A 26,930-nucleotide genomic window follows, 5' to 3' on the forward strand; every position below is an offset into this window, starting at 1 on the left:
GTAATATATTACATGTAAGAATGATGCTGTATTTCCTACAATAAATATGGAAGTCAAAATTTAGGAAAATGCTATCAAAACTCAAAAACATTGTTTCCAACATAGAATTCTGTATTTGGTCCAAATCCAAGTTAGGAGTAGAATGAAGGCCCTAGAAAATGCTGTATCTCAAGACTGTATCACCAATGGACAGGAAATAAGAGTCAGTGTGAAGGTACAAGAAAGGATTATGGGGAATAAATATAAAAATGTATTTATATATGTATGCAGAAATCATTATTATGTGCAATTTATACATGACAAGAAATGTGAAGAGTTTGGGACTTAGCAAGTGTTTGAATAGATACCTTAACTTAGCTATGTGATGTTTTTAATTTATGGGTTAATTACAAGTAATTTTTATTTCAAAACAGGAAATGAAAACCAATAATCCTGAGAAAAGAAAAGTAAAAAAAAATATTAAAAGTAGTTCTAAAATACGGTTATGTTGTCTTCAATAAATTTTAAATAAATTTGGCCTGTATCTTAATTCGTTTACAATTTTGAGTTATCTTAGCCTGTAGAATAGTCCACTTAAAAATGTAACATATCTAATACAATAAATTATAGCCATAGTATTGACCACTGTAAGTAAAAACAAAGAAAGAAACAAACAAAAAAATCAATGTTTGATTCTTTTTGGAAAAGCCCATACAAGGATATCGTCTATTACACTAAAGAAGTAAACTAAAAGAAAGACAGAAGATTCAGGAAACAGAAATTTCCAGGATATTGACAAAAGTCTATCATCAGCCAATCAGTTGTTTCCTAACTTACCTGAGATGGCCTGTATCTACTTTGTTTCCTTTGAATGCTAACGTCCTTTTAAGATCTTTTGTGGCCAAGCTTAGCACTCAGCATCCATTCCAATACCTCATTCATCTTCCCAAAACAGTATGGAAGTGTGTGTGAGTGTGAGAGTATGTGTGTACATGCATGTGTGTGTGCATTCATCTGTGTGTTCATGTGTATCTGTATGCCTATGCACATTGGATATGTGGCTCTGTATGTGTGTGTGTGTGTGTGTGTGTGTGTGTGTGTGTGTGTGTGTGTGTGTGTGTATTTACTCTTTTTTCACCAGAAACTTATGTCACTACAGCTTTCTTAGACAGAATTTTCCTTCATACAAAAAGGAAATGTATTTTTGTTTTGAAATATTTTAATTTTAAATATTTCTAAGGCAATTTGGAAGTATCCCACAATAACTTTGCTACTATTCAGGATAATTTATGGGGGCTCTTTATGACCTTTTGCTCAAGACCCTACCTAGTTTTTCTATTTTTCTTGTACTGCCTATTGCCCAAGAATATCACTCCAGATGTTCAGTGTGAAGTTCTGTCATGGTATATGCAATATTTTTGTTGATTTTCCCAAATACTGCATGATTTGGAGGTCATAGAAAATGAATTAAAACCAAAGACATAGGACCATGATATGTGGGCAGGCAGTAAGTTCTGCAAGCCTTATGATAAGGATCAGGCCCTTGAAGGGAAACGTCAAATTCCTTATGAATTTTTTGACCTTTTCAAAGATGGTTTTATGTTTAACCCATCTTATTTCAGAGGAGTTTTCACTTAGGTGACAGAAAAATCAGGAATTCTGGCCCTTGGTTTGCTCTACCACATGCCATTCAGGTAAGAAGTTCTCAGGAGTTTGTCCCCATCAGCTGATCTCAACCTTCCCTACAGGTAAACTGCTTTCCTGCAGTCTCCTTGTCACCTTAGCAGAACTTTTAACAGCTCTTGCAAGATGCAAACGGTGACAGTGTTTTGTACACATTAAAAGATTTCACATTTCCTCATGTCATACAAGTGAATAAATATTATAACAGAGATGAACACAGTTAAGAGTCAGACTCACCTGAATCCTATTAGTTCACATGATGCTCCTGTGTGTGATGATGACAAAGCCTACTTTCAGCCTTGGTTTTCTTAAATGTGAAACAGAAACATTGTAGCTACCTTGGAGGACTACAGAAAACGTGGAGGTATATTGCAAGTGACCACAAGTTTGGAATCCAGTAAACAATGAAATCTTGCTGCTCTCTGACAAGTATACTTTACATTACAATACAATACAAAGTATTACATTACGTTCTAATACTACACAAAGGAATGAAGTAATTCCCATGCTCTTAGTGAGGGCATGTCTATGAATTCAAGAGACTGAGTAGAATGCAGTAAAAAGTAGCAAACATCAGTACTTAAATCATTCTAGTCTGTAGAATATAATAGTGGTCACAATATTAGAAACATACAGTAAGTCCATTATAGTCTTAATAAATGCATAAACAAACTGCCAGGGCAGAATGGAAGAACAGACTATCTTTGGGGAAAAAGGATAATGAAGGAGAGTCCAAGAAAGCTTCAAATAGGAAGCTGTTTTTCAGTTGATCACTACAGAAAAGCAGAGAGAGTAACCACCAGGATGTGAGATAAAGCCACACCCACAGATGGCAGGTTGTGCACAGAAATCAGATAGCAGTCTGATGAGATAAAATTTCAGCCCCCAATAGGAGAGGAAGCTGAACTAAGGCTTTAAGTGACATGTCAAACTATCATGACTTTGGTGGCAGCAGGAGGGAAACACTGGTTCTGTGGAGAAGAACACTCTAATGGCACTTGTATTCTGAAATGGAAGCTTGGTCTGCAGCTTGGAAAGTGGAAGGGGTGTTGTCTAGGCTGGAGTAATGACAAAAGGTGACAGTCACTGGAATGAGATCAGTGCTGGTGGAACCAGAGTGGAATGACTGCTGAGATACATTCAGGGGTGCCATTCAAGAGCACATCTGGGCAGATGATGAGAGAGAGAACATGTACCTATCATTATCACCTATGAAAATATCATTGGGCAGGTTTTCTGGGGGATATCCTCCTTTTTGTTTCATTATGGGAAGGAGAGGCAGGAGGCAAGATGAAAAATCCAGGTTGGCCTGTCTTCTCCATGAGTGCTTACAGTCAGAACTCTGAGTATGTAATAGTTCTGGCCTTCAGCAAAGGTTTTAGGGAGACAAAAAAAAATGATCAGTTGCTGAGGACTTGCAAACAAAGCAAGGAAAGGGAGATTTCATAGCTCTAGAGAAGACAGAACTGTGTTCCCAGCTGGTGACCTTGAACAAAGCACTTAGTGTCACAACACAGCAGCATCAGCAACCTGTGTGCGGGAAGATAAGACAGGTAACACCTGTCCTGCCTGCCTATCAGTAAATAGAAGAGCTCATCCATCTGAAAATTCTCTGTGGAAGAGCTGTGTGATTGCAAATTATAAGCGGAGTGTTGTTAGTGTGGATGCAATGGACATTTCAATTTAGCAGAGATGGGAGACAGTGATTGCCCTCTGAATATGCCTACTCCATAGGCATATTCACACTGTGGAGGCATGCATAATTTACCAGATGCTAAATCCAGTCTCTCAATTGATGTGTGCTAGTTGAGCTTCCTACATACAGTTGTGGAAGGACATAACAAATGAGCTTATCATTAATAATGCGATTAAGCTGGGAGTCCCTTGAGGGCTTTCACAGTACTACAGTATCCAAGTCCCCACTTTTCTTATCTGTGAGACAAAGAAAACAATACTTATTTTACCATAACTATGTGAAACAACATTGATAATAACACTTAGCACAATATTTATCATAAAAGCTAGTTCAATATGCATTAGCCTCCATTCCACACATTTCTAGGATTTGACCCAACATAAATTAAGAATGGTCTGATTCCTGCACTCATGGAGTCTATTTAAAAAAAACACAACAACAAAAAAAATAAATAAATGAAAAAAATAGCAGAGATGGATGAATCTTATGAGGACTTTCAAGGTGCTGTGGAAGAGTGATGTGAAGGCAGGTAGTAAAGAGCTACTTTATAAAGAAGAACTGGGACAGGTTGGAAGATGTGGCACAGATTTTAAAGGTGTCATGGAATTATCCACTAAAAAAAGCAGAGAGGAAGCTCCTCTTCTTTGCAGAAAAGCTGAGAAGTATAATGGATCTGAGATAGCTGAAAGTTTGGAATCCTTGAAGATCCCTGAGCTAAGGAGAGCAAACAAGCAAACAAGGGAGGAATGTCACTGAAGAGAAAGTCTGATCATGTGGGGCCTGTGAAACATTGAGAAGAGCTTGTTTTCCACTCCAGCTCAGTGGGAAAACACTGGAAGATTGTAAGTTACATACAATCTGGATAATGGACCTAATACAGTCTTCTGTACAATGAACGTTATTCCCAGCACTCGGGAGGCAGAGCCAGGAGGATCTCTGAATTCGAGGCCAGCCTGGTCTACAGAGTGAGATCCAGGACAAGCACAAAACTACACAGAGAAACCCTGTCTTGAAAAAACAAAAAAAAAATGAAGATTGCATTTGAGCTTATATAATTTATATCCAAAATCACGGAAATAGTACAGAGACATACATGCATGCAAAAAACCCATACACATAAAATAAAAATATTTTTAAAACATGTCCATTATTAGGTAGATGTGAGCAATTCATACAGAACAACAAAATCAAGAAGTGCTGTCATATTTAAGTAATTTATAATTCCTTTTGTGTGAGTGTAGTATATACTCACATGCACCCATGTGCATACATGTGGAGGCCAGAGAAGGACTGAGGTGTCTTCCTCTATCACTCTCTACACTGCTTTCTTGAGGCAAGATATCTCACTGAACCTGGCTGTTGTGGTTTGAATAGGTATGGCCCCCATAGGCTCATGTGTTTGAATGCTTGGCCCACAGGGAGTGACACTATTAGGAAGTGTGGCCTTGTTGGAGTGAGTGTGGCCTTATTGGAAGAAGTGTGTCACGGTAGGGGCTACGCTCAGTGTGGTACACAATCTCCTTCTGCTGCCTGCGGATCAAGATATAGAATGCTCAGCTTCTTCTTCAGCACCATATCTGCCTGCATGTCACCATGTTTCCTAGCATGATAATAATGGACTAAACCTCTGAACTATAAGGCACCCTCAGTGAAATGTTTTCTTTTATAAGAGTTCCTCGGTCATGTTGTCTCTCCACAGCAGTAGAAACCCTACCTAAGACACCGGTGCTTACTGTTTTTCAGCTAGGCTGGAAGACATCAGGTTCTAGTGGTCCTCTTCTCTCTGAATACTCCCCGTGCTGGGGTTACAGGAGTATATGCAGCCAAGTCCATTTTTTTTTAATGGTGTTTGGGATCCTAACTCAGATCCTCATGTTTAGATAGCAACTGTTCTTATTCACTGGGTGATTTCCCCAGGTCATAGATGGAAGTTTTTTTTAATGTTTTCCATTAATTATAAAATTATGCCTGGACCTGGTATACTACACAATTTTCATCAGTTTGATTTATGTCTTCCAAATAGTTTCTGCACTGCTTAAAACTCTAACCCAGAAGCCAAACTCAAAAGAAATAGCTCTTCACTGTCATGGCTATGTTTTCTTATCTCTGGTTTTCTATTTTTCTCTCTAAAAATAGGACAAAGAGGACGAACAGCAGGAGGTTAGCTTTCCTCCTGACCTGTGTGAGCATGAACAGGCAAATTTCTTTGCCTACCCATTTTGGTTATCAACTCTTTTGGAGGGACATGAATGAGAGCCCTACAGCTTTCACTTGAGCGCTTTCTGTCTGTGTGGTCTCCTCTTCAATTCTAGTTTTGTGATTCCTGGGCTCAGAGCAGGCTTTTGTTTGACTTGTGGAAGGTGTTCTCTGCATGTCTATGTGACAACTTTCTGCCCGGCTGGATTCCTTCTTATATCCACTCTGTAACTGTTTTGTCTGTCTCTATTTTCTAGTCCTTTCCTAGAGAGTCAAAGAATACAAATTAGCAGGTGAAATTGTGTTAGGACAAAGCTTTCCTTTTCTGTAATGGTCCTCCCTGTGGTTTTACTATTTCTGAATATACTCTGAGCTGTGAGTGTCAGTTTTTATTTTAAAAGTAAATGGGTAAAGTGCTGGACTCACAGGGTGACACAAAATAATTCTATAGGATGACATTGCTAGGTTAACATGGACACTCGAAGATGGAAGCAAAAATTACAACAAAGGTAATCAGCCAAAGACCATTCCTTTTAAAATTTCATCTGTGTGTAATTGTGAAAATAATAGCCATATATATTAAGAGAAAAGCCCATGGTTTCTGTTCGTGTTTGTCAATCGTCATACAAATTTACAGCTTTCTGCGTGTCAGTGACCTATCATATGCTTTACTCTTTTATTATTATTATTATTTTCAAAACTCACACTCAGAGAAAAATCTTAATCTTGTCATAGTCAAATCTCATGAAAGTTTACATAGAAGGTCACCCACTGTGTAATCAGACCAGTCTGGCTTTAGTATCTAATTTCATAAAGTAGTAGTTGTGTGGGCTTAGGCATGTAGAAACCCATATCTGGAAGGCTATGAGAGGGAGAAACTACTGGTCCCATGTATGCAGAGAATCCACCACACTTCCTGCTAGCTGGTAACTACATAAGAAATATTACAGTGGTTACTATGACGACAAAATGAAATGGATTGGGACCATTGGCTTTTACAAGTTTGAAGTATTTTATAAATGACTTAATCACACATGGTAGATAGTAAGTAGATATTGAGTGACTTGTATTTGACTGGATTTTATCTATACCTCTAGATTGTCATGGAAGACTGCAGTAGCTAAAAGTTGTAGTTTTATCAGCTTTGTATCCTTATTCACATCTTTTTGGTAATTTCAGACGTTTTGCCCCTAGCAACCACATGCCCAGTCTCATCTCTGCGTAAACTGAAGAACAGCTTCTGTCTTTTAATTAGAGATATGGAATTCATGTAGAACAAGAGGGTTCAGACAGAAGCCCTACAGCATCTTTCTGAACCCACTCACTAGAGATGGGGTTTTGCCTCCATATCCAGACTCCATTATTCTATTTCATATCAAACTTGATCCCTCTTTAATCTCCCAGCCAGATTCTTCTGTATAAGTAATAGCACAGAGCTTGTAGCCTGATAGAAAAGATACAAACGATCTTGCCACAGAGACCATGACTTCAAGGTAAGAGGCTTAGTGAGGTCACAGGACTATTTTGTTTTGTCCTTTCACAGCATTATGAAATTAAGCCAATATTTAGAAAATCCTGTTTCACTAAAGTCTGAACTCCAAAATAACCAGAGTACCTGGGAATAGGGGATCACTTTTCTATGGTCAGTGATCAGCTGGAGTCAATCAGATGTGCCCTCTGTGTCTAAATTATATCCAGCTTGAAATGATCCCCGTGGCTGTGTTTGCCTTTATAGGTAGGCCGTAACTCATTTGTATGATCTGCCTTGTATACATTTGGGTTTACAGATTTTTGTGCTATGTATTCCAGAAGATGGTAACTATACTTCTTCCCGTTTCCTAATCTTTCATTGTGTCATACTTACCTATGAAGCTCTGGTCAAGCAATGATTCTCATCAAAAAGGCAAGGGCTCTCATGTCTTTCAGGGTATTGCCCATGCACTTAATGCTTAGTGATAGCAGCAAGGATTGCCACTCACTGTGGACTTCCTGGGCTATCTGATTGTATTAGGCACTTTTCTGTTGTAGAACAAAAGCAATCTAAGGAAAAAGGAGTTTATCTTGGCTTACAGTTTCAGAGGGATAGAATCTATCATGTGGAAAAGACAAACTGGCTGATCCTATTTCATCATTTGCAGGAAGCAAAGTAGGGGAACAGGAAGTGGGACAGACTACAAGCCTTCAAACCCCTCCCCCAGTGATATACTTCCTGCAGCAATGCTCCACCTCCTAAAGGTTCCATAACCTCCCCAAACAGTGCCATCAATGGGAGACTATGCTTAAAATATATAAGCTTAAGGGGAACATTTCTCATAGAAACCACTCTATTGACCTTAAACCCTTCCCTTTATTCAATCTATTCTTCCTTCATATGCTCAACAATGCTCTATGTGTAAAACAGAAGAACAGATACAGATTGCCATCCCAAAGCGTGGGCTGAGACAATACTTACAGAATTGTGTGAGACAACAGTAACAAGGGAAGGAGTTTGTGAGGCAGGAATAGCAGGTTTAGGTAAACAGCGGGATTCGAACTAGGCTGGAAAAGCATGGATGCTCTCTTCTTTCACTTCTGCTTCTACCTTATGCAGCCTCACCCTTGCCGGCACACTGGCCATTCCCAAGCACCGTAAGGACCCCAGAACTCACTCTTGTCTTTTTATTTATCCCATTGCAACCTTTCCAATAAGATGGACTCTAGTAACTTATCAGATCTACTTCAAACTTCACACCCAATTTAAACACACTTCTCTCTAAATCCCCAGAAATATATATATATATATATATATATATATATATATAATATATATATATATATATATATATATATATATTGTTCAACTATAGCACACACCACATTGCTACTAACCAAAATTATTATCACCAATACTCAGTGTTTGTTCTTCATATCATATATTTTAGTGTCCTTGATCCCAGTATGTAGCCTGATATTGGGTAAGATCCTGGATACATTAAATAATTTTTAATTGGCTCACTAAATACCTGAGCAGCAATTTATAAGAGAATTTGTCAGTGTGGGATGTTTTAGGTCATACAGTTGGGTGGAACATATGTTATTATTAAAAATGTCTTCAGACTTAGTAGGTCTTAGTCACCAACAGCCACTACTGTTAAGTGGGGAGCATAAGCATACAGCTGTCTGACCCAGGGCAATTCATAAACTACCTACAAACCACGGACCACAACTTCAATTATCCCCAGCTTTAATGGGAAGTGTCCTGCTTCCAGACTTCCTCACATAGGTATTGGCGGAGGCAGCTTCCTATAGAGGGCTTGACATATATGTGGTCAAAACCAGCCAGAGATGGTGTTTAGAGAAAGCAGGAGCTGTTTCTAGAAGGAACACTCACTATCTTGCTAAGGAATTTGTACTTTAGGCAAATGATCATGGAACCTTCTATACAGTTATCAAGTGATAAGTTCATACAACCAAAAGATTATTCCACATGTTTAATAATGCTTGAGATGAATCTATAGGAATGGGTTTAGGTGACACCAGGAGTGTGGAAGCTGGCTGAAAACCAGTAACACCACCGGACGGGGCCTGCTTAGTAGTTTCATTTGTTTAACTCAATAAATATTTTGTTCCTCCATGAAAGTAAGAATCAGAAAAGAAAGAGAAAGAGAGAGGAAGGGAAGGAGGGAAAAGAGAAGGAAGAGGAGGATAGGAGCAGAAGTTGCTTAGGTACATATAGTTTTATCTTTAAAAGAAATTTAAAGATATATGTTATATGTATTTGAGTTTCATAATACAATATTATAGAATACATACTGATAGTAAACATATTTCTATAGAAGAGAAATTTGTCACGTATAATCTCCATAGTCACTTTTTGTGACAAGAATAGAACTACTGAACATATAGATGTAGATGTACACACACACACACACACACACACACACACACATATATTATAATAAAGGGTTATAAGGCAGCAATACTGTGTAAAAAGGACCATTTGTACAGAGGTTTAAATATAGAAGAAATCTCTGTCTGTGTCATCAATGTCATGGAAAGACTTAGAGACACTGAGCTAAGCTGGAGAATAAAGAGATAAGATAGTGGATTACAAAATGGAGGCCTAGACCTGGTTCTGGAATAGAAAGAGTACAAGAAAATTGAAAACAACAAGTTTCTATGGTTTAAATGTGTATCTCAAAGCATCCATGTGTCAAAGACTTGGGCCCTGAGGCAGTGGTATCAAGAGACAGGTGAACTTTTATCAGGCTAGGACACACGAAGGTCCTTATGTTACTGACCCTGTAAGAGGTCTGATAGACTGGTCTCACAGCCCTCATTGCTTATCCCTGATGATGCATGTGCTTTCATCATGTGTTCTTACTGGGATGCATCGCACCCACCAAATGCCTACAGCAAAAGGTGCCATTTGATCTTGGTTTACAATCACCAGAAGCATAGGCGAAACGGACCTTTAATGTCTATAAAGTTTATGACCGCAGGTATTTCACTGTAGATGTAACCAACCATCTTATTAAATAAGAAACACAGAGCCAATTCAGAGATGAAAGCCAAGAGGTCAGAGCGATAGCTAAGAGCTGAGATTAAAAACCTTACCCTTCCTGCCGCTGCTGTCCTACCTCTCTGCAAGAGACCTCTCCGAAAGATACCTACTTCCTGTCTGTTTGTCTTTATATAGACTTCCTGTTCTGCCTTCTCATTGGTTGTAAACCCAACCACATGACTGCCTCATCACTGCCTGTCTGTACAGACCTCCAGGTCTTCTATGGTTGGTATTGAGATTGAAGGTGTGTGTCTCCAATGCTGGCTGTGTCCTTGAACACACAGAGATCTACCTAGTTCTGCCTACCAAGTGTTGGGATTAAAGGCGTGCACCACCACTACTCAGCTTTTGCTATGGCTCTAATAGCGCTGACCTCCTGGGCAACTTTATTTATTAACATACAAATAAAATCACATTTCAGTACAAATAAAATATCACCATATTTCACTATAGTAATAGAATGCTGACTCATTCAATCAAAGAAACAGATTTGGATTTCAGTTAATAACAGTGTCCTGGTATTAATATCTTAATTTTAATAATTGTACCATGGTAGCATAATATTTTAACTTGATAGGAAGCCTTCAAGTCCTCTATAAATCAGAAATCTAAGTTCATTTTGAAATAAAATGCTTGAAGAGAAAGGAAAATAACGCATAACATTAAGATCTGCAGCTGACAATTCCAGAAGGAACTTGGATGTGACTGTTGCTATAAATCACTAGTCTTGGTCTATTGAGGAAAACAACTTGGCATCGAGCTGTGTGGGTGGCAGCATTCAGAAATGCTGCCAGACGACATGCCGCACCAGCTCTGTGGGGGAAACAGAGCTCACCACATCTCAGGAGGGCTTCTGTGATGATGAAAATATGTAGAAAGTCCCTTTGGGAAAACCATGAAATTGTGCATTAATCTGGCAGGATATCAATGACTTTTGTCTAGAGATGCATAGCTTATGTTTCAACAGGAAGTCAAGTCTCTTCATCAATGAGCTGGAACACGAAGTTTGTTTTCCTCCTGAAAAGGAAAAGCAGGTCGAAAGAGGAATGAATATTCTTTTGCACAAAATGTTCTCCACAGACTTGTTTTTCCTTCTGTTTTGTGTGAGTTGGCCCACACATCCCAATCAACGCTTGTATTTACTGCATCCTACCCTATAGCTAAGCAGGTTTGTGAACAGATTGTCCTAAAAAGTAATCAGTCATTTACTGATAAGTCTGATACCTGGCCTCATGAGGCAATGCTGTTCATTGATTGACCTTAAGGTAGTGGGTGCTTTTCCAGGCAAACTGAGATTGTGAATGAGTGAATTTTTATAATGATAGATTTCTTTAGATATAGTCAGTGACTTTCCAGGTATCGGCTTGAGTCTTAGCTGTGACATCAAGTCCTGAAGGCACAGACCTGGAGGGTGTTGTAGCTGACTGGTAGAGCATTTGCCTTGCTTAGGGTGAGTCACCATGCTTGCTGCCTCTCCACACCCCACATAAGCACTCTGCTAGGGGGAGATGGCCTTCAGGCCAGAAGAGAGCTCTCACCAGGGAACTGAATTTGCCAGCACATCACTCTCCCATGCTCCAACCTCTGTAACTGTGAGATGGACATTTCTGTCCTTAAAACATCTCCTTGGATGGTGTTTTCTTACAGCAACTAACCTGAAATGGCAACATGAGAAAAATCAACAAATGTGCTAAATAATTATGAGGTATAAAATGCTTGGATCAGAAGAGAGTCCAAAGAAAAAAGAATACTAATGACTGGGCTTTGGAGGCCTTGGTGATGGTGCGGGGGAGGGGTGGGGGCAGATTCAGAACTTTTTAACATCCAGGAGCTAAGAACCTGAGAGTAAGGAGCCTATGCAGTAGGCAGACAGTCCACTGTCATGACCCAGTGGGTGGTGCCAGCTCTCAATGAAGCAGCAGCTAAGAAAAACAGATCACAAAAAAACCCAAGCTGGATAGAAACCGACCTGAGAATCACAGAGCCCATCGGAGAACAAGGACAACTGAATGCTATCACATACCAGAGCCCACCCCAACAGCAGCTAGACACCCGCAGGCTATGATCATGGTAGCATCCGGAAACTGACTGATGCGCCTGGGCATAAACTGTCCTGTGTCAGTACCCATTTCCCCAGCACTACTGTGGTTGAAGCCGGCTTCCAACCTGAGCTCACCAAAAGCATTTTTCCCCATCCACTCCAGTTTTGAGAACTGTATCCTGATTAGCCCCATTCTACACCTTATTTACCTACACACACATTTAACAAATCGGGGCCTACCAGGCTTTAGATACTAAAGCATGTGAGGTCTAGACAGACAGACTCCTTCCATTACTCCTTGGAAGAGGAAGAGAAGGAAGGCTGCCTAGAAGACTCACTAGATAGACTATCTGGCTTTTCATGCCTGGGGCTTCTTTTAGACAGGAAACTCCCTCTGACGCCCACTGTCCATCCAGCTTTGGATTTGGCCTCCATCTGGAAGCAGATAGACTCATTTCCACCTCAGCCTCCACGATTCTACACTTTGACTTCAGATGGGAATTCATTCCTGCAGCTGTTCCTCAGGTCCTACTGCTTACAAGACCTGTGTCGCAGGGCTTTGAGAAGAGCAGCTGCAGAGGCCCGTGGGAGCTATAACACCCCATTTCTCAGAGCCATTAACACTCCTAATGGCACTCACTTTGGATCCCTCTGCTACCAAGAGTTCAAATCTCACTGTGACTCATGTGTCAACATGGTTTTCCCACTTCAAGTTGTTAATCCTGAATTAATAAAGTTCTCCTCATTTGTACTCCCTTGACTGTCTGCCCACTTAATTCTTAAAGAGAGAAAGACAAAAACCAGATAGAGACAGTAGAATTGATTGTCTCAACAAGACAGGATCTAACATGAACTATTTCTTCTCAACTATCCTCAATATTAGAGTTCACCTGTAGGCTGTTCTCAGAACCAGTCTCCACCTTAACAGTGACAAAGTCTTACCAGAAAGCAGAACCAATGTGGTGTCTGCTGCTGTATAGCCAGTGTTTGCCACAGGGGACCTATCTGTGATGATCACCAGGTCACTGTCTGACCACAATGCCTTTCCCACTGGCTGGTTCTCACACTTGGGCTTGATTTGAATTACGCTTTTTTAGACTGTTACTCTCTTTGAGGCAAGCATGTGAATGATAACCCCCACCACCTCCACCCTCACACACACCACAGAAGAGAGAAATTAGATGATGTGTTGAGAATAAAAACTTCCTGGAACTATGAATAAACTTAGAAACATGAAGTTAGAAACAAGTTGAGTTTTATTTGTGATAAAATCTCTAACAAACCCTTACCATTCACTGGTGGCATTGCATGACAAGGCTAAATAACAATGGCAATACACCAGAATTCATGTCCATCTGGTGCTTCTCTGTCATCCCTTGACAGTGGCCTCCAGAGAGAGAAGGTAAGAGTAAAGACACAGCTGTTTCTCACTTCCAGTCGTGCTCTCCCAGCAATGTGCCTAGCAGTAAGTAGGGGACGCCTGGTATAAGGTACACTGCTCACATAAGTAAGTGCTATTCAACTGGTCCAAAGTTGTCTATTCACAGCAAAGGACCACAATACTGGCAAGGTGAGGATATAGGGAAGAGAGAGGCACAGCATTTGTGTGTTCCTGAGTTCTTGTGTTTGTGTGCTTTTGTGTGTGCACGTGTGTGTGTGTGTGTATGTGAGTGTGTGTGTGTGCGTGCATGTAAAGCAGAAGAAAATCTCAAGTGTTTTTTCCTTAGGTACCACACACCTTCCTCTTGCAACGGAGCCTCTGTCTGGTCTGAACTTCATCAAGTAGGTCAGGCTAATCAGTTATCCAGCCCAAGAATCCTCCTGTATTCACCTCCCCCGTGCTGAAATAAACCAACACACTCCACAAAGCCCATCTTTTTTTTTCTTTTTCTTTTCTTTTTAGTTTTTTAAAATATGGATTCTAAGACTCAAACTCAGGTTCCCATGCTAGCATTTTAGCAGCTGAGCCATCTCCCCAGCTGCTTTATGTGAACTTTATTTTATTTTCCTGACTTAGAATGATTAATAAAGTACCCAACAATGAGGAGAGGAAAACAACAAACCTTGTTATCTATAGCTTTCATCATATATCATATTCATCTGGACAGGACCTTTCCTGAGTCAGAGCGGGGTGGTTACTATTACTAAAGAGGAAGCAACTGAACGTTCATATTTCTGACATGTTTCCAGGTGGTACTGATTCTGGTGCCGCCAAGGGTCATGTTTAGAAAAATGTCAGCAAAGTCGGAAGATTGCTGATCACATTCGTCTGAGAAGAGTCCCTCCTGAAAACCTTTTCCGCTCCTTACTCAAGAGAGAGTTTTACGGGCCTCTGACTCCATCTGGACCATTAACAACCATCTCCCTAAAAAGGAAAATAGTCTTTATCATGAAAATGAGATGCGAATACCCAAGCAGGCACTTTAAGCCAGGGAGTCAGAAACAAAACATTCTTTCCACTTGATAATTTCAAAACACACAAGATAAAACTGCAATGAGATAAACCTGTCAACATCAAAGAAGAAAACAGGGAAAAAGAACCTTTATTTCATTCATTTTTTCTTGCCTCACATAACCCTGGCTTGCATTAGGATGGACTTAAGAATGGGGTTCACATAGAATTTAGACCATTGAGATGATCAGATCATGATTATTTCATGTAAAACTTTTATATTCATCTAAAACTTACCAAGCAGGAGCAACTGTGGGAAGCAGCATGTCCTCCATCTGCAGAGGTACTATCTTTAGAGCCATGAACATTGTGGAGTGAGATACTTGTTCAGTCCTTTGAATTTTCTTCATAAACCTTAGGACATAATACTGTTAAAATTTTTGTTTTCATTCGCTGCTTGGAAATAACTGGTTATTCTTTAGATTGGACTAGCAACCCAGAAAAAATCATTGCAAAGCAGTTCTGAATGATTAGTACAAATTCACCACAGTAACCTCACCTCTCTAAAAGCAGCCACACAGTCCACGGTAAGAACAGAGCTTCGGGAATCTTCTATTTCTGGAATATTGTATTTCCCCAAGCCCTAGATAAATTTAGCACTTTTCTTCCCTCAGAGACATAGTGTCTCACATGTATACTCACCATCAATAGGCATGATTTTAGCACAATTAGCAAAACTTCAGCTGGTTGTCTCCGATGCTTTCTTTAGGACTATACATGACACAATCAATAGCCTGGTGGTGATTACTTATTCTTTCCAGTAATGATTTTGTGAACCATATGGCCTTATCATTCATTGGTCAGGTAGGAGAAACACGGACATAATTTAACCTAGGAATATTTCTCATAGTCTAAAGACATTTTTGATTGTCGTGACTAAGGGGAAGAGTGCTAGTGAGTAGAGGGCAAAGGTATTTTGTAGCAGAAATCTTAACAGGTCTTATTAATAAAATCAAACCTGAGGCCAGTTATTGGGGTCAACACTGGAAGATCAGAGAGACAGAACAAGCCACATCTAACCTCACCTGGCCAACTTCTCAGCTGGTCTTGTTTCCTCAGACTAGAGGCCTCTGAGTCCTCATCCAGAATGGGTCTCAGCTTAACTGCTGCTAGAAGCCTGAAAGCTTAACCAGTCCAATGCTTAACTAGCCAAATGCTTCTAGTTTCTGGTCCTCATGCCTTATATACCTTTCTGCTTTCTACCACCACTCCCTGGGATTAAAGGCTTGCTTTCTGGGATTAAAGGCGTGAGTCACCATGCTTGGCTGTATCCTTGAGCAGATGGATTTCTGCCTCTGGAATGCTAGGATTAAAGGCGTGTGCTACCACTGCCTATCCTAAGTATCTAGTGGCTTTTCTGTTCTCTGACCCCAGAGAAGTTTATTAGGGTACATGATATTTTGGGGAACACAATACTACCACACCTAAAGTCCTGCCATTAACAACAGGTACACACCAACATCACTTTATAAGGTATACCCGAATGCACACGGTGTATTCCACCCCAGTGAAGAATTAGCCTGGCCCAAATGCCAAACAGGGCGGACTGCTGAAAGCAGTAGAAAGTGAAGGCACAAATTAGGACGTGAAGTTAACAATCATCACAGAGAGATGCAAGGGCAGGAGCTCAGGGCAGGAACTGAAATAGTCTGTGCAGGAATGCTGCTTACTGGCTTGCTCCCTCTGGCTTGCTCATCTACTTACTTTTACATGCCAAACCCACCTACCCAGGGATGGTACAACCCACAGTGGGCTGGGCCCTTCTATACCAATTAACAGTTAAGAAAATGCCTCAAGGCATGGATGCTGATCCAGATGTGGAGGAAGAGGAACACGTATTCTCTACTGGTGGAAGTGCAAATTACTGAAGCTAATAAGGAAATGAGTGTGGAAGTTCCATAAAAAGCTAGACCTACACCTACATGATAGAGCAATTCTTCATCTGGGGTTCCCTCTTCTCAGGTATGTCCCATTTAGGACTGAGAAGTCTGTAGTCTCTTGCTCTACACCTGGACCAGTTAGGAGTCTTTATGTTAGTCACCACCTACTGCAAATAGAAGCTTCTTCAATGAGAGTTGAGAGATGCATTGATCTAGGGATCTAACCATAATTCATTAGAAGTCCATCCGATACTGTATCCACTTAACAGAATAAAAGTACTAGGTTCTCTCTTAGGATCTATGACTCATCTAGCCAAAGGTTCTTGGTCTCTCCAATGGTAACTACGTAGGTGGAGAAGAACAAAAATCCAATCAAAAAGTAGGTGATTACCATTATGACATTTATCTACCTCTTGCAGCAGTAGGAATGTTTTCCTAGGCTGTTAGTTACTGTAGCTCACAGAGTTCACCAGTTGTTGATGGTTACTTTTCTCCTCTGGAAGTGTGCATGCCACTTTCCAGCATCATGAAAACTCGTCAGTAGAAATAAAGTTTCCATGTTAGTACCAGCTGCATTTCTCTATTTTCTATGACAAAGTATTTTCAGCAATAGAGTCTTATTATCAAGTTCTGGAAGGTGACCAATAGCATTGCAAGAGCCTATGTTTGGGGGCCAATTAAGTTACTGGCCAGCAACTCTCAAAGAGGTAACTCAGTCCTGGCATTGGGATATTTATTTGTTAGTGTTCAGTGTCTATAGTGGCATTGTCACCTTATTGTAGGGTAACTCTCTTTTTATTATTTTTATATGATAATATATATATAAATACATACATATACATGTATATTAAGATTATATAGTAAGCTGTCTTATGACTTACTAAAAAAATCGTCAATGTATTTGTTCCTCCCTATAATCCTGCTACGCCCAAATTCCCAAATTATATGTAATTTTACTTTGTTAAGGTTAAAACCTTCCTTTTTGAGAAAAAAAAAGGGGGAAGTGCTGTGGGATGTTCTGTATGGCAAATGTGTTGCTGATTAGTCAATAAGTAAAACACTGATTGGCCATTGGCTAGGCAGGAAGTGTAGGCGGGACAAGGAGGAGAATAAAGCTGGGAAGTGGAAGGCTGAGAGGGACACTGCCAGCCGCCATGATGACAAACAGCATGTGAAGATGCCGGTAAGCCACGAGCCATGTGGCAAGGTATAGACTAATAGAAATGGATTAATTTAAGCTGAAAGAACAGTTAGCAAGAAGCCTGCCACGGCCATACAGTTTGTAACCAATATAAGTCTCTGTGTTTACTTGGTTGGGTCTGACGGCTGTGGGACTGGCAGGTGAGAGAGATTTGTCCTGACTGTGGGCCAGGCAGGAAAACTCCAGCTACATAATCCATCCTGCCTTATTCCCCTTTAAGACTTTATACCATTTCATTTTTCCACTCTATTGCAAGCAGATCTCATGACCCCTTACTAATTTTCTAATATCCATTGATATTCCAAAGTGGTCACAGTTGTCTGAAGATTTCAAACTAATATTCAAGAAATGAAACCTAACATAGAATGCTTGTCTTTCTGGATCTGGGTTCTCTCACTCAGAATGATTGTTTCCAGCTCTATCCATTTACTGGAAATTTCATTTTTATTAGCATGTGAATAATATTTCACTATGTAAATACAAGGCATTCAAATTGTCTATTCATTGGTTGATGGATACAAAAGCAGTTTCCATTTCCTGGCTATTGTGAATAGAGTAGTAGTCCAGTGAACATGGATGAGCAAGGACCTCAATAGTAGGATAGGGAGGTCTTTGGGTATATATCCAAGTGGTATAGGTGGTAAATCTATTTCTAGCTTTCCTAAGCACCTCCACATTCATTTCTGCTGTGACTTTAGCAGTTTTCACTCCCACCAGCAGTGAATAAGCAGCCCTTCTTCCCACTTCCACATCAGTATTTTTCATCATTTCTTTGTCGTTATTGATGTGTTTTGGCTTATTTTATTGTTCTGTTTTTTATCTAGGACATTCTGATTGGGGTAAAATTTCATATCAGATTAATTTTAATTTTCATCATCCTGATGGCAAAGGAATGAAATTTTTTTTAAATGTTTCTCAGCTCTCCAAATTTCATCTTTGGAAAACTCTGTTCAGATCCAGGCTCCATTTTTTTTTTTTTTTTTTTTTTTTTTGGTTTTTCGAGACAGGGTTTCTCTGTGTAGCTTTTGCACCTTTTTCCTGGAACTCACTTGGTAGCCCAGGCTGGCCTCGAACTCACAGAGATCCGCCTGGCTCTGCCTCCCGAGTGCTGGGATTAAAGGCATGCGCCACCACTGCCCGGCCCAGGCTCCATTTTTAAATTGGGTTTTCTGTTTGTTTATTGCTTTGTTGTTGTTTATTTTTGTTTCTTGATGGCTAGTTTTGTTGTTGTTTGTGGTGGTGTTATTCTTTGTCTATTCTAGATAGTAACCCTCTGCAATGTATAGCTGGTGAAATTTATTTTCTCATTCTCTCAGCTGTCTTTTCATTAAAATGTTTCCACTTGAGTGATTTTGTCACTTGTAGCAAGCTTTCACAAATGTTGGACTTCCCGTTTTGGGACTGCCAGCTTCCTGATAACAACACAGAGACTTAATATGTATTATGAAATCTAGGCCTTAGCTTATGCTTGTTACCAACTAGCTCTTACAACATGAAATAACCAATATTTTTTAATCTGCATTCTGCCATATGGCTCAGCTACCTCTCCTCAGTACATCATGTCTGACTTGCTGTGAGTCTGTTGGCCTAATCTGCCTTTCTTCTTCCTAGAGTTCTCTCTCTGCCTGGAAGTCCCTCCTATACTCTCTTTCCTAGCTATTGGCTCTTCAGCTTTTTCTTAAACCAATCAGAAGGCACCTTAGTCAGAGATACATCTTTACAGTGTAAATAAATATTCTGCAACAGTCATTCTTCTTAGTGCACCTTCCATTTCATCTGATTAAGGTTTCCAAGGTCCTCTTTCCTCTTTGGCCTCTCAGTCTTCCTGGAACTGCATCATTCTTTCCTTCCACCTCACTAACTTGGTTTTTCAGCTGTTTCTTTCAATGTCACCTCATTGTCAAATCCAAGGCAACTTAACATCTTACATTCTGATCTTTACTCTGTGTCACAAGTTGGTTTGTCCTTGCACCTTTGTGCAGGAAACTAAACTTTTCTCCAAGTCAGGTTTTTTAAATGTCTTCTCTGTTCTCCTTCCCTCTAAATGTATGCATTTGCTAAAGGACTATTCTCAGCCTTGCTTTCTTTCTTTCTTAGCTCCTATACATAGGAGAATTTGCACAAAATCAACATGCTCAGTTCCAATACGATGTCTGTTACCTTCCATTTATGTTGATGGTTTGATTTTGGTGATTTCTTTTGAAAGGTTAATCTATTTGTCTGTGAGTGTACGTGCATTTATATGTGCATGTACACATGCTGTCAGGTACATGGTGGGCAGAAGTCACTGTACAGTGTCCTCTTCTATATTCTTTTCTCAGCTAGGTTGGAAGCAAGCAAGTCCCAGAAATTCTCCTCTGTCTATCCTCCTTATGAATGTGTGAAAAGGGTCCTGTTTGTTTTGTTTTTTGTGTATACATGTAAGTGTGTGTGTGTGTGTGTGTGTGTGTGTGTGTGTGTGTGTGTGTATGCTGGGATCTTAACTTTAGTCCTCAAGATTGCTCAATAAACACCCTTAACCACTGAGCAATCTCTTCAGATGAGCTCTGAATGCTTGTATAGTTTCCTTCAGTATTTATTATTAAAAAACGTAGACACATTCTTGGTGTGGTTCCATATTAGAAAACAATGTTATAAGCATCTAACAATCTGAATATATACTTACAATGCAGGGATCCATGAGAAGCAATATACTTACTAAAAATGGGTAGATACATGCAATAAATAACATGCACAAAATACAGCCATATTAACTACTGTATTTAAAAACTAGTACTAAGCCTAGCATAGGGGTACCTACCTGAAATCCCAAGTACTTGGGAGGGTGAAGCAGAAGAACCACAAATTTGAGACCAGTCTGATATACAGGCTGAGTTAAAAGCCAGCCAGAGCTGTATATTGAGATTCTCCAATAAATAAACAGCCTAAACAAAAGAAACAAAATATTGAAGGAACCCTAATGCTTACAAATAGGAGAAATAAATAAATATGCAATCTATTCCTCCAACAGAGGACTATGCAGCATCAAAAATAAAACTTACTGATAGTATCAACTTAGAAGCATCTGAAAACAAACTGTTGAGTAAAATTAAGCAAACAAACAACTATGGGCTGCCTAATTTCATTAAGTTAATGAAAACAGGCCAATCACAGCTCTGGTAAATTTGCTATAGAACTCTGGGATTTGGGGAGATTACTTCACAGGTGTGTTCATTCACAAGCTGTATACATAGCTGCTTGTGAGTTGAAATCGACCTTTATTCATCATTTGATCATGTGTTATCTTTTAATTAATACATTGCTCACCGATTTCCTGGATAGAGTCTCAGAGAGAACACACCTGCAGGTGTGTTGCCATGCCATCCTGTAGCAACAGAACCATGCTTTTTAAGATCATTTCAAAGTCCTCTCAACCATTACTCAGACATGGACATTTCTTTGTCCCTCTCAAAGAACAAACACTTAGAGATATGTAATTGTCACCCCATGGTCATCCTTACCAAATAACACTGGTGAGAAGTCCTAATTATCCCTTAACTGAAAGAAACCTGCAAATACCAGAGCGCTAGGTGTTATTTCCAGCCTGCATCATTTATGTTTATTCTGATTTTTCATGAGTATGTTGAAAGTCAAATTCTATAAAACCTAAAATTACTTTCATGGCGTTTCAAGAAATCGCTTTCTGTACTCTAGTCCCTTATGACTTAATTTTAATGTGATTTTTGTAATTTCTTAATAAAAAATTCACTTCGTCTAAGAAACTGTGAAGGTAAATTGACTTTAACCCCTATTGTATGAATGAAACGAACGTGGTAATTGAGCTGAAGTGCATTTGCTTTTAAAATGAAGTATTATTGTGAGAACACTCTTTCTTGCCTATTAATTGGTTTTCCCACAATTCAGAGGGAGGAAAAACGGAAATAAGGGTCAGGTCTAGAGTAAGTTCATGAAGAGGAAAAGACTGGGCAAGTGTTTGAAGGGAGCATTAAGATCTTAAGTGAACGATTAAGTTGCTGTGTTTAGAAAGCCAGGATGCTTTCCTACCAGTATGAATTTAATTGAGCTTGTGGCTCTTTGAACAGATGTGATACACTGCCAAAGCTGCCTTGCATTTCAACATTTGTGATCTGGTCGAGGTTTCTAATGTTTTTCTAGGTTCTCACTCTTTTCATTTTAAAATCCACTACTTTTGTGTCATAATTTGGCACATTCAAACTACAACTGCACACTTTCTCAGTGACCCATCAGCGCACAAAGACAATTGACCAATGAGCTTCAGGAATCCTCCCATCTCTGCCTTTCCAATTCTTTGTGTTTGCTTGCACTCACCTTGGCGATAGGAATCTGGCCTCAGATCCTCAAGCTTGTTCAGCGAGCGCATTACCAAATGAGCCATGTTGTCACACGAATGTCTTTACTATATCTTTACGATAAACTAGAAAATAGTACATTGTTAAAATATCCCAAACCAGGAGCTGGAGAGAATGCTTTCAGAGGACCAGGGTTTGATTCCCAGAATGCACATGGCAGCTGACAGTCTCCTGGGATTCCAGAAAATTTGCTGCCCTCTTCTGGCCGCATTAGGCACTGCACACATGTGATGCATAGACAGACATGCAGGCAAAATACCCATATATATATATATAAATATTTCAAAAGAATTTTTAAATCTTAAAAAACAATAAAAATAAAATATGAAGTACTTTATCTTGCAGTGGGTTGCCTCCAAAATGTAACAACCCTTCAGAAAATTAACGTTGTCCTGTCTTAACTTACACATGGATCATTATTTAATCATGTGGGAAAATACAAACTATACAGTGGCTGCTAGATCTGAGGACATAGTATTATTACCTGGAAAACTATATATATATATATATATATATATATATATATATATATATATATATATATATATATATATATATATATATATTAGCCAGTGACTATCTTAGTTTTTCATTACTGATAAAATAAGTTTATAACAGTCTCATTAGGAACAGTAAGGGTTCATCTTGGCCTGTGGATTCAGAGGTTCTGTAGCAGTCATTTGGCCTGTTCTTTTGGGCCTGTACCAGCACACACTACCTCATGGTGGGAATATGTAACCGAGGCCTGCCCATTTTGTGCATCTGGGAAGCAAAAAAGAGAAAGCCAGGAGCTAGGGCCACAACATCCACTTCAAGGACACACCCTGGTGACTTACTTGCCTTTTAGTCAGATGCACCTTTTAAAGATATTTCTACCTCCCTACAGCACCATAGGCCAGAGCAAAACAAGCATCTGAGCTCTGAGAAACATCTCAGATCTAAGTTATAGTGGTAGCCTGCCTCTGAAATCTGAATTGATCTGGGAAGGGGACTGGCAAAGGAATATTTGAAAGATACTCAACTAATTGAAATATGCAACAGGACTGAAAAACATTGCTCCAAAACTGAACTCTAGCAGAGCTAAAATAAGTCACTCAGGCCTCCCAATTTCTTTTACATAACATAGGGGACAAGCTTGTAAAGATTTACCCTCCAAAATCACTATGGCAATATAAAATGCTCTTGATTTCAGGTACTTCTCTATTTTTTTTGTTGTTGTTGTTTGCTAACTTGCCTGTAAAATGAAACATAAGGCATTCTCTTGCATTTATTTTTAATCTAGAAGAAGGAATGAGTTGACAGAAGAGAACAGTGAACAGGGAGTGTCAGTGCCTGGGTTAACAGAAGGTGAATCCTTCCTTATTTCAAGCAAAGCCTTCAGTGATTGCCCCTCCTCCACATCCTTCGGGACTCAACCAAAAAAAGGGGGGGGGGCACAGACGTGCATAGGGAAGGGTTAGCGAGAATTCCTGTGGGCTGAAATGGGGCTTACAGGAAGCCTTCATTCCCATCTTGTGCATATTCCCACCACAGTTTATTTCTAGCTGTCGGTAGTTTAACAGCTGGTTTGGACACTTTAAAAAAATTAAGAATTGGAGAATACAAACCAACACGAGCGTTCTACTTTGAAATTTAGTACATTTGTGTACCAAAGTCCTGGCCTGGAAAGAATTCAGTAGTGTATGACAAATTGCTTGAGATATTTGCCTACAGATAGTAATCTGAGGATTTAATTCACTGGGGACTTGAGGAACTCTTCCCAGATGAAGGTAACGTTGACCTCTATTTCACCAGTGCTGAGATGCAATGTTCAGATATGTCAGAGAAAAGAGAAAAAGGGAAATGCTAGAGCTTCTAAGAGAAAACATCAAAGGGAAGGGATTATACTGTAAGCTGGATTTGGCAACAAATCTTGAGAATCACGGAGGAGTCAGCACTCTCATTAGAAAAGTTCAGAAGGACACCACAGATTGTCATCTAGACTCACCCACTGTTATACAGGAAAGGAAATGGTCACATTGGCCAGTTCAGGAGTTCACAGGACTGAACTCAGTGAACAGACATGCTGTTGGCTCACATTACCTCAATAACTCTGAGAAAGATCCATTCTACAGAGTGGAGAGCATCAAGAACTGCTGATGAGGAAGGGTGATCTGGGTGATACGTTAAGATCTTAGACCACAAAAGGTCTCCAGTAGAGATTGGAGTTCCAGAGAAAATAGATAGGGGCTTAGGGCCATCAGGTTTCAACTTCCTTGTCAATGTGTTACTATTAGAGGTTGGGATCATACAGAAAACACACAGAGTAGCACCCTTCTCCAACAGTGTCACTTAGGCCAAAGATCATGGTGCTAAGTGTGCACGAAGATGCAGACTCGACTCTCAAACACTCCACCTCTTCTTGCTATGGTTTTGTAACATCCTAATGCATATCAGCTTTCTTCTCTGTGGAATGGATAGAGGAATTAAACTGACCTTACCAGGACACTGTAAGGTTTAAGTACGTGCCAAATATTCAAGAAAACACATGCACAAAATCTTTTTTATGGGTAGAGACAAAAATTATCACTGAATGATAGGATAGTTGATTTACAGAATGTAATATATCCTTAGGACACTTTGAGAGAGATTATCTTAATAAAACCTCATCCAGAATTGAACACAAACAGCCTGATCGTGAAGTTCCTGTACTCTTCATATGTTGTTCTATTTCCAAATGGGAGGGGACACAGCAGCACGAGTATAGTCTTCCAGATGCTTCATAATTTTGGGAGCAGTCTGAAATTTTAGAGCTGTTTCTCTCTTGCTTTCTCTTGTTATAAATGAAGACGGATCAAAACTCAGACAGTTGTCTGAACAGTAAATTACTCCTCCTGAACTAATAGAGACAAATTTTTGCAGCAGACTTCCACCCTTTTGTTCCTTTCTCCCACACAAGCATAAGTGAGAATCCAGACAATGTAGTCTGAACAGATAGTTACGTCTTATTCCGTTTGGATTAGAGTGTCCTGTCATACAGTTCTTCACAAGCCTGAGCCCTGTGCTGCAAGCTGTGGCATGTGGCAGCAGTCTCCCAGATTTTGGGCTGGTTTCCTCCTGACCATCCTTCACTTCGGGAATATTTCCCAGAAATATAAGTGTGTGCACTATAAAATTTGTGTATTACTAAGTGTGTGGTGGAAAGGAAGTAGTAAATGAGTTTGGGAGGTTCTAGTCTAAACAGATTAATAATGAAAGCCTTCCTCCTCTAAAGCACATTGGATATCAAGAAAGAAGTGTAATAGGGAATAGTTGGAAACACAACTTTAGAAATGAAGTGTCCCTGGCTACTCACACTCTTTTTGTCAACTTCCGTTTTCTTCTGAAGTCTACAGGCTCTGTGGCTCTGCCCTTCTCTTTACTGGCTTCTGAAGTCTACAGGCTCTGTGGCTCTGCCCTTCTCTTTACTGGCTGCTCTTGCAGACTGAAGTCAGTGACAAAAAAAAAAAAAAGGTATGCTGTCAACTGAAACCAGAGTTCATGCCAGTGGATAATAAAATACAATCATATAAATTTAATGCAGAACATTTATCCTAGGTCTCTGTTAGGAACTCAATTGGTGAATCATCTTTTAAATCAACAAAAACCTATTATAAGGCAAGAAGCAGAGTTTTAAAAGCATCTAAAAGAAACTGAAACCTGGTTGATTGGATAATAAGCTCCCAGGAGAGGTATAACAATAAATCACACTTTTACTTTGGACCAGAGCATTAAAAATATAAATCCATGATAAAAAATAGAGTAACAGACAAACACTGACCTAACATAACATTAATCTGTATGGAAATCCGATTGACTCTCACCTGTATATTCCTTCTTCAATGGGAAACTTTCTGTTAATTTTTCATCTCTCATCATCATTTGAATGTTAGAAACAGGAGGAGATACCTTCAAGTTACATTGGTTGCATCTTGAATTGTCCAGTTTTTATATCTATATTGTTATATTGTGACCAACTGAGGTTGATTCTTAAGTTGTTAGATGAATTTTGCCTTTGGCACTGTGGGTGGCTGTGTGTTATTGGAATGAAATGTGCACTCCTTCAGCCTGGAACTGTGAGACCACAGGGACTCCTTCAGGAAAAAAAATGTTTTCCTTTGTTTGGAAAGGAAGGATGTGAATGTTAAGTGAGGCCATCCTCTTAACTGCAGTGCATACCTGTCTGCATTGGCAAACAGCAGCTAATGCCAGATAAGGGAGATACTGTGTCAACTCACTTACCTGGGGGAAAGCAATCAGATAAAAATCCAGGGGATAAAACAAGGCTGATATACTGTGCACTGTTCAAATAAAATGGCTTTGAATGGCATTGTTTCCCAAAATGACTGAACACGGCACATGGTAAGATATGCTCTATTGTCTCACTAATACAACTAAATGAAGGTAATAAGTCTTTCTGTTTGTTTGATCAATTGCATTATTGAGTTTCTTCTATGTGCTCAAGGCTCTAGTTAGAAGAAGCAATATATTATTCCCCCTTCCTCAAGATTATCATAAAAGTAAATCAAATATGAACACACCTCTATGGGAGAATGTCTATACTCAGTATACAGCTAAGGCAAATCAAGAGATAATTGGAGATCTAGACTTTTGTTTCTGGTGAGGCGATTTATTTATTTATTATTTACTTGTTTATACTTTTTGGAAAGATGTAGTAGATGAGCAAATTTTCTTGCTCTGGCACTAACATGTTATTATTATTCTTAAAAGAAAGAATGCCTGAAAATGTCCTCTATGATAAAGTATAGCCCTTATTACTCACTTGTGACACACTAATGGTAATGTTTGTTTAAATTTTAGATTTACTTGAAAAATGTAGCACTGTGACTACGCACTAGGTTATATCCTAA

The 26,930-nt window shown here is 39.5% G+C and overlaps 2 long non-coding RNA genes across 4 annotated transcripts in view; both read right to left on the reverse strand.

The window, feature by feature from the left end:
- Positions 1-10,471: 10,471 nt before the first annotated feature.
- On the reverse strand, positions 10,472-22,362 carry LOC128106408 (uncharacterized). 2 transcript variants are annotated; one of them, XR_008216700.1, is made up of 4 exons: positions 20,472-22,362; positions 14,828-14,944; positions 11,636-11,752; positions 10,472-11,114 (listed from the first exon to the last, which is right to left on the reverse strand). It is a non-coding gene; the product is annotated as an uncharacterized LOC128106408 (long non-coding RNA). The 2 variants fall into 2 exon arrangements; XR_008216699.1 differs by lacking the exon at positions 20,472-22,362 and having other exon boundaries at positions 14,828-17,257.
- Positions 22,363-22,631: 269 nt separating this feature from the next.
- Positions 22,632-26,930, reverse strand: part of LOC128106331 (uncharacterized) — a 133,080-nt gene continuing 128,781 nt past the window's right edge. For both annotated transcript variants that reach the window (XR_008216662.1, XR_008216663.1), the window contains exon 3: positions 22,632-25,504. This is a non-coding gene — a long non-coding RNA (uncharacterized LOC128106331). The remainder of the gene's footprint in view (positions 25,505-26,930) is intronic.

Source organism: Peromyscus californicus, unplaced genomic scaffold, assembly GCF_007827085.1.
Source record: "Peromyscus californicus insignis strain IS unplaced genomic scaffold, ASM782708v3 Scaffold_9__1_contigs__length_137607984, whole genome shotgun sequence".
Taxonomy (NCBI): domain Eukaryota; kingdom Metazoa; phylum Chordata; class Mammalia; order Rodentia; family Cricetidae; genus Peromyscus; species Peromyscus californicus.